Source organism: Fukomys damarensis, unplaced genomic scaffold, assembly GCF_012274545.1.
Source record: "Fukomys damarensis isolate Sample0158 unplaced genomic scaffold, DMR_v1.0_HiC HiC_scaffold_19, whole genome shotgun sequence".
Lineage (NCBI taxonomy): Eukaryota > Metazoa > Chordata > Mammalia > Rodentia > Bathyergidae > Fukomys > Fukomys damarensis.
Window position 1 is genome coordinate 24,421,308 of NW_022900931.1, and position 17,316 is coordinate 24,438,623.

The 17,316-nt window shown below is 45.1% G+C and overlaps 1 protein-coding gene and 1 pseudogene across 3 annotated transcripts in view; one reads left to right on the forward strand and one right to left on the reverse strand.

Annotated features, from left to right (window-relative positions):
• Slc2a3 (solute carrier family 2 member 3) overlaps positions 1–17,316 on the forward strand; it is a 79,416-nt gene that overhangs the window by 50,688 nt on the left and 11,412 nt on the right. The window lies entirely within an intron of this gene.
• Positions 2,342–9,587, reverse strand: LOC109117526 (annotated as a pseudogene).

The following is a 17,316-nucleotide window of genomic DNA, read 5'->3' on the forward strand; positions in this document are numbered from 1 at the left end:
AAGAGTATGGCCTCAAGCTGCATCCATTTACCTAGAAATGTCTCAAGCTTAGCCTTTATGGCAGAGTAAAACTGCACTGTATATATATTTTTAAAAATTTTCTTTATTCCTGTCATCAGTTGATGGGCATTTGGGTTGTTTCCAAGATTTACCTACTACAAATTGTGCCACTATAAACATGGGTGTGCATATATCGCTGTGGTATGATACTTTTAATTCTTTCAGGAAAACATCTAGAAGGGGAATGTCAAATAGAACTTCTACTTTTAGTTCTTTGAGGAATCTCTACACTGATTTCTACAGATTTCTACAGTGGTTGCACCAGTCTGCACTCCCACCAATAACAGAGAAGGACTCCTTTTTCCTCACAACCCCTGCCAGCATTTGTTATTGGCTGATTTCTTGATAATAGCCATTCCTTCTGGAATGAGAATCTCATCATTGTTTTAATTTAAATCTCTTGCATGACCAGTACACTGAACATCTTTTCATATATTTATTTGCTGTTTCTACTTCTTCATTTGAGAAGTGTCTATTCATTTCAGATGCCCATTTTTGGGTTGGGTCTTCAGATTTGGTGTGGGGAGGTTCTATTTGTTTTTGAATTCTTTAGATATTCTAGATTATTAGTCCTTTGAGGAACAGCTGGCAAATTTTTTTTTTCACACACTGTGGGTTGTATCTTCACTTGGTTGGGTTTTTTTATTTTTTTGGTAAGGGAATTGAACTTGGGCCCTTGTGCTTTCAAGGCAAGCGCCAGAACCACTGAGCTAAATCCCCAGCCCTCTGTTGGTTTCTTTTGCTATGCAAAAGCTTTTTTTTTTTTTTCTTTTTTCTTTTTTTGTACCAAGGCAAGAGGAAGGCAGTGGAACCACCAAGCCAAATCCCCGGCCCCCCAAAAGCTTTTTCATAAGATGCCAGTTGTCAATTCTTTGTGATATCTCCTGTGCCATTGGGGTCCTGTTCATAAAGTCTTTACCTATACCAGCATCTTCAAGAGTTCTACTTAGTCTATCTTCTGACAGATTTAGTATTTGTTTTAATATTTATTAGATTTTTTTTTCTTTTTCTTTTTTTGGTACCAGGGTCGAACTTGGGACCTCCTTGCACTTTCAAGGCAGGTGGTGGTGGAACTACTGAGCTAAATCCCTGGCCCCAATATTTAGATCTTTGATCCATTTCAATTTTGGGTTAGTGCATGGTGAAGGATATGTTTGGAGTTGTTTCTGTATCTTTTAACCTGTTCCATTAATCCTTGGGTCTCTTTTGTTGTCAGCACCATGTTGGTTTTTTGTTTTTTGTTTTTTTTGAGACAGGTTCTCACTGTGTAGTCCAGGCTGGCTTTAGACTCATTATGTAGCCTAGGTTGATCTCAAACTCATGGCAATCCTCCTGCTTCAGAGTGCTGGGATTACAGGTGTAGGTCACCATGACTGGCTTACCATGCTGTTTTTTATCACAGTAGCTTTGTAGTATAATTTCAAATCAGGGACTGTGATGTTCTCTGCCTCGCCTTTGTTGCCCAGAATTGCTTTTGCTATTCTAGGACTCTTCTGGTTCCAAATGAATTTTAGGATTGTTTTCTCTTAATTCTGTGAGATATGCTGTTGGAATTTTGATTGGTATTGCATTAAATCTGTATAACAATTTCGGAACAATGGCCATTTTCACTATATTGGGTCTTCTTATCCAAAAATAAGGTATATCTTTCCATTTTCTTCTTTTTTGTGTTACTGGGGATGGAACTAAGGACCCTGAACTTGCCAGGCAGGTGGCAGCACCAGTCTTTTTTTATTTTGTACCGGGCATCGAACTCAAGTCCTTTCGTTTGTGATACAGGCAGCAGAACCACTGAGCTAAATTCCTGGCCCTTTCCATTTTCTTTCTTTTTTTTTTTAAATTAACTCTTTATTGAAATATTTGATTATATTGATCACATTTATTTTAACCATTAGTTCCTTTAAAGACTTCAATCATTAAATTACTAAATTTTAATGGCAAATTATTAGTCAGACAACATTGGAATTCACTATAGACAACAGAACTTAAAAATAACTTGGATGGTTCACTTTATGTTTTTTATGTCTAATCAAATAACATGTATGCTATAATGTTCATTGAAAGATTCCATGAGACAAGCCTAAATTGAATGTTCACATTAAATATCTATAATGACATTTTAATCTTAGAATGTTTTTGCTTATCAAAGAAGGTCTAGTAAAATTATTTCAGTGACAAACATTTTCAGCAACATAATTCTGTAGCTTTCAGAACAGAATGTCCCCCCCAACTTTTTTAATCCTACTCTGGCACTACTATTCTAGAATATAGACTTCAGGATATGTGGTATCTATTGTGCACTGGAAGCATTACAATTTTAATTTCTTTTCTATTAGTATCAAATGCTGAAATTAGGATATTAAAGTTTAGAGATGGTTTGCTCATTAGAAAAGTCTATGCAGTCAATGTGAGAACTAGGACTTCCAACCTTGCTCAGCCAGGACTTCATGGAATTGATCTTCTCTTCAGGGCCTTGCACTCGGCCTGTCTCAGTGCCTTTGCTGGTATTCTTTACCCAGCCAACTACTCCTATTTTCTTAGCTTCACCTTCAGCATAAATTCTGAACACCCTCAGGTCTGGGATAGTGTGACATCAAGGATCCTTGCATCTTTATTGACTTTTGTTTTTTTTGGGGGGTGGGGTTTGAGACAGGGTCTCACTATGTAGTTGAGAATGACCTGGAACTCACTATGTAGCCCAGACTGGTCTCGAACTCACAGTGATCCTCCTGCATCAGCCTCCCAAGTGCTGTGAGTACAGGCCTGCGCCACCATGCCTGGCAATCCTTGCATCTTTAAAATGACTCTTCTATTTCACAGTGACCTTAGTAGCACAGTAGACATCCATTCCAAGTTCTTTGTAGCTTGCCTTCAGTTCTGTAGTATAGGAACCAGCCTAGATATTTGTCCCTGACCTACTGCTCCAGCTAGCAGCAGACCTTGATGTCATCCACATGGTGCTGGTTTCACAGGCATGCAGAATTTGACCGTTGTGGGGTCCACTGAGACTTCAGAAGAAGCCCTGGGAGTCCAGGGAGTGTCCCCATAAGAGGGCAGTGTGTGAACCTTGTATGCATACTCGCCTTTCAAATGGAAGGTTGAGGAAATGACAGGTCTACTTCAGAAGGGTTAGTCACTTCATAGAAACAGTGGAGTGTTGCCGAATGAAGCTGACTCATCTCCAGAGTGGTCACCTTTCTCTCTCAAAACCTGACAACCTCCAATCAGTAATCTTGGCAGAAGACCTCCAAAATGATATAGAGGGAAGAGATATATCTCCCAAATTTGCTAGGTATCCGAAATGTGAGCTCATGTTCTCTAAAGTAGAAGAATGAATTCTAGGAATGGAGGTTAAGACTAGGAAAAATTTACTGAGGGAAAGAAAGCTTTTGTCTAAGAGAGACAGAAAGGGGACCAAAAAGTGGGTTGCCCCCCTTTCTATTTTCTGATATCCTCTTTGAACCCTTTTTTCAGAGTATCACAGTTTTCCATGTAACGGTCTTTTACTTCCTTCATTAGATTTTTTGTTTTTCCTGGTACTGGGGATTGAACTCAGGACTTTGCACTTGCAAAGCAGGGGTGGTACCACTGAGTTAAACCTTCATTAGATTGATTCCTAGGTATTTCACTATTTTGAATGCTATTGTGAAAGGTGTTATTTCAGTAATTTCTCTGTAAATCTGTTATTTGCATACAGGAAGGCTACTGATTTTGGAGTGTTGACTTTATATCCAGCCACACCACTGAATTTGGTTATCAAATCTAAAAGTCTTCTAGTGGAGTTTGTGGGGTCTTCTGTGTAGAGTATCATGTCATCCGCAAATAATGATAATAACTTCTTCCTTTGCTATCCTTATTCTTTTTATTTATTTCTCTTGTCTAATTGTTCTGGCTAATGTTTCAGAACTATATTGAACAAGAGTAGTGACAGTGGACATCCTTGTCCTTGTCCTGATTTTAGAGTGAAAGCTTTCAGTTTTTGTCCATTTAGTATGATGTTGGCTATTGGCTTTCATAGATGGCTTTTATCTGATTAAGATAAAAACCATTCTATACTAATTTTCTTTAGTTTTTTTTTGTTTTGTTTTGTTTTTGAGACAGGGTCTCACCATGTAGTTGAGACTGACCTGGAACTCACTATGTAGGCCAGGCTGGTGTTGAACTCACAGCGATTCTCCTACCTCAGCCTCCCACAGGCATGCACCACCATGCCCGGCTTCTTTAGGGTTTTTTGTTTTTGTTTTGTTTTTTATCATGAAAGGGGTGTTGGATCTTACCAAATGCTTTTTCTGTGTCTATGGAGATGATCATGTGGTTTTTCTCCTTGGTTCTGTTAATATGATGTGTTATATTTATTGATTTGTACATACTGAACCATCCCTGCATCCCTGGCATAGAACCTACTTGGTCTGGATATATGATCTTCTTGATGATGTGCTGCATTCTGTTTGCCAGTATCTTATTGAAGATTTCTATATCTATGTTCATTAGTGAGATGGGACTGTAGTTCTCTAATGGTTGGATCCTTCTCTAGTTTTGGTATCAAGAGAATGCTTGTGTCAAGTTGGACAATTTAGAAAGAACCCCCACTGTTGTCAACCCTCTACCTCTCAAAAGGACAGACAGTGAAGAAGTGAGAATTCAGACTTTAATGTATATGCTACAGAGACTTCTTGTTATGGTTCAGAAATGAAATGTGCTCCCAAAGTCTCACTTTTATGCAAAGTGATTGGGGCATGGGAGCTGTCACTCGAGAGGGAGGAGCTGGGGAGGTAGGGTGAGGGCATGGCTGGAATAGTATCCTCCCTCCCCAGATCTCTCTTCTCTGCTTCCTGGCCATCATGACGTGAGCAGCTTGCTCTTTCCCCACACCTTCCTTCCTTGAAGCAAGCCAACCATGGACTAAAAGCATGATCAAGTCAGGTGTGTTACACAGCCTGTACTCCCAGCTCTCTGGAGGTTGATGCAAGAGGATTGCTGTAAGTTCAAGGCCATCCTGGGCCACATAGTGAATTCAAGGCCAGCCTGAACTACATAGTGAGACTTTGTCTCAAAAAAAAAACAAAAAAAAAAAAAAACACTTTTCCTTCTTAAATTCTGGGTGTCATGTACATGTCCCACTAACAAAAAAGCAGTCAAGACAGTTCTAAATCTCTGAATATATATTCAGGCATGAACTTAATTGGGTGTATTTTATTTTTTCATACTTAATATGGCACGATATGTCATGAACTATTTTAAGTACTTTGCAGTGATTTTATTTAATCTGCCTAACAAATATTATTACATTGACTATATTATTCCTCTCACTCTATAGCTAGGGAAGGGCTGGAGCAAACTTTACAGCCCAGTGGTTCCACCACCTGCCTCGCAAGCTCAAGGACCCCCTGAGTTCAATCTCCGGTACTGGGGGCAGGGGATTACAGCTAGGGAAATAGAAGCACAGCAAGGGCAATGATTTTTCCCAAGACCACACAAAATAAAAGCAGTGCTAAGATTCAAGTCCAGGATGTCTGTGATCAGACATGTCAGGATGTCAGTCCAGAATCTGTACTCTTCTCTATACTTGCTTTACAGAAATTCGAAGAAGGAAAGGGGAAGGAGCTGGCTATGGTGGCAGGTGCCTAAAATTCCAGCATTCTGGGAAGCTGAAGGAGGAGGGAGGGAAAAAGTGGGAGATGAAGAGTTAAATAAAAAGTTTAAAAAGGGCCTGCAAGGTAGCTCAGTGGCATAGTGCCTGCCTGTCAAGTGCAAGGTCCTGAGTTCAATCCCTGGTACTATGGGGGCAGGGTGTATGTGTGTGGGGTAAAATGCACATGCAGCCCTGACCCAGTAGACTTTTAGCTCCATGAAAGTAGGGACTGGAGTTTCCTACCTCTTCACTACAGAATTCTCAGGCTCTCAAACCAAATCCAGAGCATAGTGTATGCATACGACAAATGAATCCAGACCTACATACAGCTGCTTGTGGAGTTTTAGGCCATTTGCTTTAACACTCTTGCTGTAAGTATGTGGAGCTGTTGCTGCTTGTTAATTGTATTGAGGGGGAGTAGACCAGGGAGCATCACAGTAAGACCTAAAGCTCTTAAAGGAACCCTTGGCAGGGAATAGCAATTCACAGATTTTTTTTTTCCCTCTGATTTTTGTATAAATATATTTCTTTTCTTTTCTTTTTTCTTTTTATTTTTTTGGTACCAGGAATCAAACTCAGGGCCCTGCACTTATCAGGCAGGAATTCTACTGCTGGCCTACATCCCGGGCCCTTGCATAAATATTTATAAGCTTGCTTATTTCTGATGAACTTAAAACAGCCACATCTGAATACTGAATTGAAATTGAATTGAATTAAAAGTCTGCCTGGAGCCCAGTATTTAAAGAGTTTAGAGTGATTGTATAACTTCCCCACATATGAACAATTAAACACTTGTAGGACTGTAGGATCAAGCTGTCAAAAGTAACACTTCTTGCACGTATTTTCTAAGTAGGTACGTATTCGTTCAGTTCTTTTGCATCCAATCATGCAAGAAATATTCGGGGTTTTGCACACCACGAGTTTTGCAGATTTATACCAAATAGGGACTGAGAATCAAGAAGATGCAATCAAACAGAACAGGGAGGGAGAGCCCCTACATCTGGAGTGAGCATCAGCAGGGCAGCACATTCTACAGGAGCAGAGGAGAAGGATGAAGGAGACAGGAGCACTGAGTCAGTGCTGAGTGATGCGTGGGTGCCTGGGGCTCAGCTGATCCCAGCGATGGTCTCCAGAGCACGTCTGCACTCTCCTCTGCACTCTCGTGCCGCTAGCCCTCCCCAAGGCAGCAGACCTCCAGCCAGAATGAGACTGAAGAGATTCTTTGGTTTGTGGGCCCGCCTCATCCAAATATTTTTGTTAACTGTCTCATTCAACTGAAGGCAGAGAGGAAGGTCTGCAACCTGGGTTGTGAGAAAGATAAGGGGATGATTTTTCCCAGCTCGAATGAAGAATAGAAGTGTAGTAGAATGGGTACTGATTCACAGATACTTAGGCACAGTGAGTAGATCACTGTACACCATGCAATAGGCACACAAAAGTAACCATTCAGGGCAGGTGCTATGGAAGGTTTCAATAAGTAAAGTACACCATTCCCAGTTTCACTTAAAAGAGCTTTGTTCCACGGCCTCATAGCTCCCCATGGAGTTGCTCAGGACAAATGCTAAAACATAACTGTGGCCACTGGACATGAAAGTGAAATTTTAGTCTCTTTGGACCATGGTGTGTTCTGAGGATGGGTACTTCTTGCTAAAGTCCCCAGATCTCTGGACACAAAGAGGAGGCTCACTTTTAGCTCCCACCTCCCCCCCTGTTCTCCCCCCCCCAGGAAGTTAATTGGAGCCTCAGGGTCACATCCCCCACCCCCACTCCTGAATGGGGATGGATAACACCTGCTGCTCACACTAGGGGTTCGCTTAGGACTGTGAGAATGGAGCCAGCCCTCCCACAACACAACTATCAGTGCTGGGCAGCCCTGGAGCCATTTCCTGGGTCTTGTTCTCCTTTTCTTGAGACTGTGACAAGGGGTTGTGGGGAAGGGAAGGGGAAGGGAAGAAAAGTACTCTGCCATACAGAGTTCGCATTTACTTTGTGGAGGACTGGGCTAATAAGCACCACGTTGGAGCTGTGGTCTTTTTCCTGTAAAGAACCTGATGAATGTTTTCTAGGTTAGGCTTTGCTGAAAGAATACAGAATGTTTGATTATGAAGTCTTGTGTTGAAAAGCACCCACAGACAGGCACGTGGTTAGGGTTTTTGCAAGGGTGGATGTGAGTCAGCGCAAGCACTTGGGTTATCGTTTAGCTGTGTTCCTGTAAAGGAGCCAGGCGGGGTCTCCTGGTGACAGTGCCTGCCTGATGGCTGCACACAGAAGTCAGGGCATTTATAGGGGAACGTGAGGGAGTCAGAGAACTACCGGCAGATTCTCTGTGATAGTCTGTGTTCCCTGCTGGCTCTTGTGTAGAAGTTGATATTGCACTGGGAGTGGTGAAGCCCACCTGTAATCCCAGCAGTAGAAGGCTGAGGCAGGAGAATCACCTAGCCAGCTTAGGCTACAAAGTGAGTTAAAGGCCAGCCTGCACTACATAGCAAGACCCTGTCTCAAAAAGAAAAAAAAAAAGTTGACATCTAAGGCACTTCATGATTCATAAATCACTTGCCTTGAATTTTACCTAAATGAGATGAAATCCTCCACCCATACAAGAATCTGCACACAAATGTGTACAGCAGCTTTGTTCATAATGTCTAAAAGCTGGAAGCAATCAATATGTCCTTAAGTAGGCAAATGGATAAACTGAGGTATGTCCTCATAAATGGAGTATTACCCAGCAATGGAAAGGGGTGTGCAGCTGAGTCACAGAGACATGGAGCATGGACGCAGACATGATTAAGTGAAAGAGATCAAGGTGAGAGGCCGCTTAGGGAGTCCAGCTGTGTGACGTGCACGAGGCCAAGTTATGAAGACGATAGAGAAAAGGAAGGCAGAGCTGAGGATTTTCAGGGCAGTGAAACTATTCTGTGTGATCCTGTAATGCACTGTATATCTACCACAAGGCATGGAATGCACAATTCAAAGAATGAATGATAATATAAACTGTGGACTTCAGTTAGTAATCGTGTTCTCGCTATCAGCTCATCAGTTGCAACAAGTATACTACACTAAGCAAGATGTCAAACAGAGAGGGAGGAAAGTATATAGAAACTCTATGCCTTTTGCTCAATTTTTATGTAAACCTAAAACTGCTCCCCACAACAAAGTCTCATTTTTTTTTTAGGACTGGGGATTGAACCCAAGGCCTTTGCATGGAACTACACGCCCCCCCCCAGCTTCACCCCCTTTTTGTTTTGTTTACATTTTGAGGAGATTCTCATTAAACTGGTAAATTGCCAATGCTGGATTTGAACTTGCAAATCTTCCTGCCTCAGTCTCCCACCTAGCAGGGATTACAGGTGTGTATGTACCACTGCTTCTGACAAGTCTATTCATTTTTTTGTTTTTGTACTGGGGACCTTGCGCTTGTGAGGTAGGCAGCGGCACCACTGAGCGAAATCCCTGGCATATTCATTTTTTTGTTTTGTTGGTACTGGGATCAAACTCAGGCCCTTGTGCTTGCAAGACAGGCGGCGAAACCACTGAGCTACACCCCCGGCCTCAGCTATGTTTAAAAAAAAAAAAAAGTACATGATGACATTTTTTGCTTAAAAACTTAAAATAGAGCTACTTAGCTTTCAGTCATATTTAAAATATAACTGAAAACCTCCACCACTGCTTACAGTGCCCTGCAGGATCAGGTTTGGGGCTTTCTCTCAACATCATTTCTCCTTCCACCCACCCCTGCCTCACCGCACTCCTGCCAGAATCTCTGGCTGCTCCATGCCAAGCACGATTCCTCCTCCTCTGGGTCTCTGCATTTGAAACGACTTCCGTTCGAGATGCTGTTGTCACAGCAGTGTCCTGAGGCCCACTCCAGCCTGCCACCACCATTCTGTGCAGTCATCTCTCCTGACAGAGCGACCGCACCACACCCTGCCTTCACTACCCTCCCCCAGTCCTCCATAACCTTCACACTGCTCACTGATAGTTACTTGACGCGCCTGTTATATTAGTCTGCTAAGTGCTGTGACAAAATGCCACCGACAGCAGCTCAAACAACAGAAACGTGTTTTCTCACATTCTGGAGGCTGGAAGTCCAAGCGAAGGCGCCAGCAGGGTCGGTTTCTCCTGAGACTTTGCTCCTTGTACTCCTTGGAGAACGCTTTCCATCACCACAGCGCAGTACCTGAGATAATCTGCTCACAAAGAAGTTCCACCTCACGGCTTGTAGGGAGGCAATGTGTCATGGCGGAGATCTGGACAGCAGAGACCCCCCCCCCCCCGCACCCTCTGACCCGGAAGCAATGAGAGAGCGCGAGAGGAAGGGCTGACGCCACGGTTCCCTAAGGGAAGGCACCCCCACGTGACCAGATGCCTCTGCTCCAAGGTTCCGCCTCACGTGGTGGTGCTCTGTGGCACACACTGCCTGCCTTTGCACATGAAGACGCCTGGATATGGGATTAAGGCTCCACCCTTCAGACCTCATTTACCCTTTTTCTTGTTTGTTTGGTTTTTGTTTATTTGTTTGTATGTTTATTGAGACAGTGTCTTGCTATGCAGTCCAGCCTGGCCTAGGTAAACTGTTGGGAATTCTCCTGCCTCAGCCTCCCGAGTGCTGGGATTACAAGCATGAGCCACCACACGTGGCTCGTTTAACCTTCATTACCACTTCTCGGGCCTAAGTAAAGTGCAGTCAGCATTCTAAGGTACTCTGGTTAGGGCTGCCTCATGGAAATCTCAGGCGCATGCCGTCCAGTCTGTAACACTTGATCCACCGGCCCTCCAGACTTCACGTCTTCCTCACACATGGCCCAAAGTCCACCTTCATCCCAACAGCCCGAGCCTGGGCCTATCACTGGCAAATCCACTTCTGTGGGGTACGCGTACGGTCAGAGAGAAAGCGTGATCAGCCCTGAGACAGAGGCGATTATGAGCCCTATGTCCAGGTACAGCAGTGGGGCAGGCATAGGATCCATGCTCCCATTTCCAAAGAGAGGGGGAAAGAAGAAAGGGAGGCTCGTTCCAAATAAAGTCCAAAATTCTAACAAGGCAAATTCTGTTTAATTGTGGTAAAAACCACATAACAAGTTTATCATCGTAACCATTCATTTTATTACAGGCATATTATAAATTTTTACTTTTTCTCATCTCTATTGAGGTATGACTTACACAGCTCCCTGCCGTGCTACTACAGACACACCCCCAGCCCCAAAGGATTGCTCTCGAACCTTAAAATCTGACAGAACATTGGTGTCCTGGCTATGACACCAAAGGCATAGGCAACATTTGCAAACACACAAATGGGACTATGACTAATTTAAAACTATTACATTGAAGGACAGAACTAAGGGAGTAAAAATACAGCCCTCAGCATGAAAGAAAATAGTTGTAAATCAACTGGGTGTGGTGGGGCACACCTGTAATCCCAACACTGAGAGGCTGAGGCAGGAGGATCCCAAATTTCAGCCCAGTCTGGGTAACTTGGCAATTTAGCAAGACCTTACCTCAGAATACTAAAAACAGGTTGGGGGGTGGTTTTAGCAGCTTAGTGGGAAGGGGATGTAGCTCAGTGTGGAGCCCTGGGTTAAATCAACAGCAAAAAAAAGAAAAAAAAAAAACCAACATTCGTCCCTCTGAAAACATAAGCACTATCAGGTAGTGGCGTTGTCCTAGTGATAGCTCCAATGCCTGCACCTAGGACTGCGCTTTGCACACAGTATTCAGGACACAGACATAGAACGCACAGAGGAACATTTGCCAGGCCCGCAGCGCTTGCCAGATGTTCCTCGCTGGCATCGTCTTCATTTTTCCAGTATTTCCCCAAGATGGGTGCTGTGACCTCCCATTTAAGTAGTGAAAGTGGGACTTAGAGAAGTTAAAGAAATTGCTGGGATGTCTGAACTGTAGCTTAGAGTTTACAGCCCCGGAGCCCGGCCGGGTTCTGACTTCCCTTTTCAGTCGGGCTGCACCTAGGGCCCACATCAAGATGGCACCGGAAGAGCGGAGGCCAAGGCTGGGGCGTCACCCTGGGGAGGTGGAAGCGCTGTGGCCCAGCCTGGGCCGCCAGCTGGGAAACTGCAGGGGAGGCAGAAGCGGAAGTGCCCGGTGAGCCCCGCGAGCGGTGCCTCACCCTTCTCTTCTAGGAGCCCCGGCGCCCAGGAGGGGTGGGCATCCGCAGCGGGCTCGTAAGTGGCTGCGTAAGGCAGTGGTTTTCTTCACTTAAGTTGTGACACAGGCGCTCACTTCCCCCTTAATAACCTGTTCTTCCTTTCTCTTCAGCTCTTTGTCAGCAAAATAACTACTCATCTTTGTAGGGAGTGTTTACAGTGCACGTCAACATGTGAATGTTGACTACCAGCAAAAAGTACAATTTGCATGATTCTGCAGTATAGTAAAATTAGTTTAATCTCTGCTACGTATGTTAAAAGTATCTTGTCCCTAAGCCTCAGCACTAGGGGAAAAAAAGTATCCAGCTCCTCAAAATAAGATTTTTGAAAGCATAGAAGGCCAGGTATGATAGTGCAGGCCTGTAACCCCAGTACTCTGGAGGCTGAGGCAGGAAGATCTCTCCAACTTCGAGGCCATCCGGGCTGCATAGTGAGTTTGAGCTCTGCCTGAAGTACATAGCAAGACCCTCTCTCAAGAAAGAAAGAAAAAGGCCAGGGATGTAGCTCAGTGGAACTGCACCTGCCTCATAAGTCTGCAAGGTCCTGAGTTCAATTCTTGGTATCCTCCCCGCAAAAAAAAAAAGGAAGAAAAGAAAAGAAAAAAAAAAGCAAGCATTAAGAATTTGTAAAAGGGGCCAGGGATTTAGCTCAGTGGTTCTGCTGAGCTAAATCCCTGGCCCTTTAACTGGATTTTATTACAGACTACAAGGAGGGCCAGGCTTGGTGACTGATGCACACCTATAATATTAGCACTCGGGAGGCTGAGACAAGGAGGGTCACTGAGAGTTTGAGGTCAACCTGGGTTATATGACAAGACCTCGTCTCTAAAAACAAAACAAAAAATGTATTTAGATTACAGTCATGGGACATCAGGGTAAGGCAGCAGCATTGACTCAGTTCTGGGCTGATCCTTGTGCTGGCAGAAGGTTGGGCAGCCTCTGGGAGGCTGAGGATGAAGCTCAGTGGTCAGTGCTTACCCAGCAAGTGCGAAGCACCAATTTCTAGCCCTTGAAAAGGAAATGTAGCTCCCAGGCTCTCTACTGAATCTGCACTACAGCTCCCCCCAAGGGATAAACAAACAAGAAAACAAGGCCACACGTGGCCCACCACAGCCAGTCAGGGCGGTCACGTAGGCGGCTGTCTGTGTGTCCATCTGGCCTCTCAGCAGCATTCCATCCAGGGGGCTCCACCCCAGGCCTTATCTAATCTCAGACATTTCAGAGGCCTCATCTCCAGACATCAAAATCAGTTTATTTCCAGCCTTTCGTGTTTCTCTTTTCTGAGATAGGGTCTCACTGTGTCATCCGGCTTTCCTTATCTTGCTGTGTGAACCGGGCACCGTGGTGCACACCTGAGGCAGAAGGATGGTGGCATTCAGGGCTGCCTGGGCTGCAGAGTGAGTTCGAGACCAGCCTGAATGACTTGGTGAAACCCCCAAAACCCAAAACAACAACCAAGCAAAAGAACTTGCTACACAGCCCAGCTTGGCTTTGAATTTGCCCCCCTCCAGCCTCAGCCTCTCAAATCCGGGATATCCCACTACACCCCGCCCGATTTCTTTCTTTCATTTTTTGTGGGACTGGGGATCAAACTCAGGACCTTGCACTTGTGAGGCTGGCAGCGGTACCACTGCACTAAATCCCCGCCCCCCCAATTTCTTAACAGCATCAGGGATTAAATTCCTGCATGAATTCTGAGGGACAGCCACCCTCAGCCACAGCATTTCCCAAGAGTCTAAGAAGGTGCCATGCCAAAGCCCGAGAAGGTGGCAGAAACAATGGGAGGAAGAGGCAGGAATGACAATCCAACCACTTGCCTTCGACAAGTGAATACTTTTGTCTAAGAAATACTTAAGAATAAATTAGGGCCAGGAGTGGTGCTACATACATTTGAGGCCAGCCTGGTCTGCATAGTGAGTTCAAGGCCAGCCTGAAGCACACAGTGAGGCCCTGTCTCAGAAACAAAACCCAGAAGTTCCAGTTTGCTTACTCCATCATAGCATTGTTCATTCCTGTGTCCTGTGTTAGGTGCCTGGGGACACAGAAAAGATATAATCCTGCTTTCCCGAGATTCACACGTGAATTAGGGAAGCAGACAAAGAAGACAATTTAAAGACACAAGATCAGGCTCTGATGAATATATTTCCTAAAGAGAACGATGTTTTAGGCAAAACTTGAAGGTGATGGGGTGTAGTGGTGTAAACCTGTAATGGCAGCATTCTGGGAGGCTGAGGCAGTAGGATCACCAAAGGTTAATTTTAACATTACAAACTAATCTAATGAACCTATTCTCTTAGTCCTGATGTCTGAGCCCAGGGCTAAGCAAGCAACCCATCTACCACTAAGTGACATCCCCAGGCCTCAAATTTTCATTTTTTTAAATTAAGTTTATTGGTACAATTTAGGTATACTATACAGTTACATTCATCATTGGGATCTTGTACCTTTACATAATAGGTCTTAATTCTCATTTTTTCCCCTTGTCCCTGCCCTCCAAATTTTCATTTTAATATGTTTTGTTTTTTTGTTTGGGGATTTTTTGTCATTGTTTGGGGGGGGCATCGAACTTGGGCCCTTGTGCTTGCGAGGCAGGCGGCAGAACCATTGAGCCAAATCCCTGGCCCTGTTTTTGTGATCTTGAGACAAGGTCTCACTATGCAGTTCAGCCTGGCTTTGAGCTCACTATGTAGCCAAGGTTGGCCTCGAACTCAGTGATCCTGTTGCCTCAGCCTCCTGAGTGCTGGGAGTATAAGCATGCATCACCATCCCCAGCTTTCATTTTTATGTATAAGTTTATAAAAATTATTAACTGACTAGGTCAGGTTTTTTGGAGTGTGGGGTACCGGCAGTCGAATTCGGGACCTTGCACTTGGCACCACTCAGCTACATCCCTGGCCCCTGGGTCAGGTTTTTTTTAACCCCCCAAATTATTAATGAATGATTTTTCTGGGTTTTTTTATTACTACTATAAAATCCAAGGTGCACCTTATACTTAGAGCACATGTCAGCTGGAACAGTAAATTTCCAGGGGCCCAGTGATTGAGATGAAATGCACTCCTTAAGACAGTAGCCACAAGGGATGGGGATTTAGCTCAGTGGTTCTGCCCCCTCCCTTGTCAGCGAAAGGACCCGAGTTCGGTACTGGGGTCAGGGGAGACAGTAGCCATAATGCCACTGTGTTATGATCTCATTGGTGCTAGGATCGAGTCCAGGCTCACACACAAGCAAGATAAGTGCTTATTTGTTTTGTTTTGCTTTTTAACACTGCTTCAGTTGATCTGTGTGTTTCAGCCTGAACTCATGCAGTCGCCCAGGCTGGCCTCAAGCAGTGGGATTACAGGCGGGTGCCACCAGGCCATGCACAGAATTTTTAATTTAAGGAACCACTGTGGAACAGACTGAGGATGGAGCCAGCAGGTGACTGGGGCGTGGCAGCTGGAGTCCCCTCCTCAGGATTACTGGGTGTAATGAATGGGCTCACCCAGCGCAGACCGGAAAACCAACATTTCTCAAATTTTTCACTCTTCACCCTAAGGGCTTGTTTGCTACAGCGTTTTTTTTCGTTTTTCGAGTGAGCCCTGCTGCACTTACCCGGATAAAGGAAGACTGAAAAATAACACTCTGGGAGCCGAGATGCTCCTTAGGATGCTCCTTAGGAGGAATATTATAAACGCAGGTGAAGAGTACAGCTGGCTCGTGCTGTCTTAGGGTGGTGATCGGATTTTTTTTCTCTTTTGACACCGGGGATCGAACTCAGGACCTTGCACTTGTGAGGCAGGCGGTGAAACCACTGTGCTAAATCCCTGGCCCGGTGACCGGATTTTTGATCCCTGAAAAGTCACTCGCATTGTTCGAAGAAAGAGATAGCTTTCCCCGCCTTTCCTCCTGTTTGAAATTCTTTGATTTCAGTATTACCTGTTTTCCTCCTTGGCAAACGTCCTCCCACACGGCAGGGGGCGCTAGACCAGGATTGGCCCTGCGGGGACGCCGATCCTCCCGAAAACCAGGGGCCTCTGTCCTGGCCGCGCTGCATCCTGGAGTGCACTGCCCGCCCCAATGCAGTTTCCACCGAGGGAAGCCCCAGAGGGCACGGGGTGGCCGTGGGCATCTAACCCTGCTGCCTCTGCGTGCCCACTGCGCCAGCCGGGGCTGGAACTCAAGGAGGACGCTGGTCTCAGACGAGGACAGTCCAGTGGGCGAGCTCCCTCAGGCCTAGCCGAGTCTCTAGGGTTCTCAGTGTAACAGCCCTCCTTCACTGCTGCTTGATTTTTCTTTTATTATTTTTCTTTTATTTTAATTTTTATTGAGTTTATTGGTACATTCTACAATACAGTTACATTCATTACTGGGATCTTGTACCTTTACATGACATTATTTTTAAAGACAAGGTCTTGCTACGCAGCCTAAAGTAGCCTCACACTCAATAATCCTCCTGCCTCAACCTCCCAAGTGCTGCAATATGGGTGTGAGCCACCACAGTCGGTTTAAACCAGTTTAATTTTTCTAAAGATAATACACTCAGATTAAGACGACCAGAAAAAACAACCCTTTCATCTCCTTTCTCTTTTTCTTGGTATTGGGGATCGACCTCGGGATCTTCCAATTCCAAGGCAGTAGGCAGAACCACTGAGCTAAATCTCTGGCCCCTCTCTTCTTTCTTACCGAGAAGAAAAATTCGTTTTTGTTTGGTTGGTTTTGTTGTTGTTTAGACAGGGTCTCATTCAGGCTGGCCTTGAACTCACTATGTACTGGCCTCCACTCGCCACAATCCTCCTGCCTCAGCCTCCCAAGAGCTGAGATTAAAGCTGCTCACCACCACGTCTGGCTGAGAAATATCCTATTTGCTACAGATGTCAAACATTTAAGACTTGGACCGCTGTATGTGGTGGTTCAGGCCTATAATCTCAGCTGAATCGTGAGATCTTAAATGCAGGCACGCAGAGTGAGCCAGGACTAGAGCTTGTCTCCAAGAAGCATCTGATTATTCGGGCTCCAGCGCTCCAAGTTTGGATTCTAGGCCCCAACCAGAACCCCAAGAAAGACGCGTGGCCTTGGGCTCCTTGCCATCTGCTCCACGCTGCTCCCGGCAGAAGGATCCTAGGCCGAAGGCCGAGGGTTAGCAGTTTGCCCACCTGCTGCGCCACTCCCTCCTTCATTATCTGACTCATCCTCTTCCCCCTCGGTGTCCTCCTCTTTCCCACTCCCCCTGCTCCCTCAGCTTGCTGGGCTAGCGCAGTAACCAGTTGTTTATCTCCCTCTTTTCTTTCAAGAAAGTCACCATCTATGACTTAGGTGCCCTCGTCCCTCTTTTAGTTTTTCACTATGGAAACACCCAACTTTAGGAGACCAGAACTTTATGGTATCCATGAAGCACGACTTCTTGGAGAGCGCCCGATCGGTGGTGCTGTGTGCCCAGCCTGTGCCCCGATGGTGAGACTGATGGTCGGATCTGAGGACGGCGGGGCTG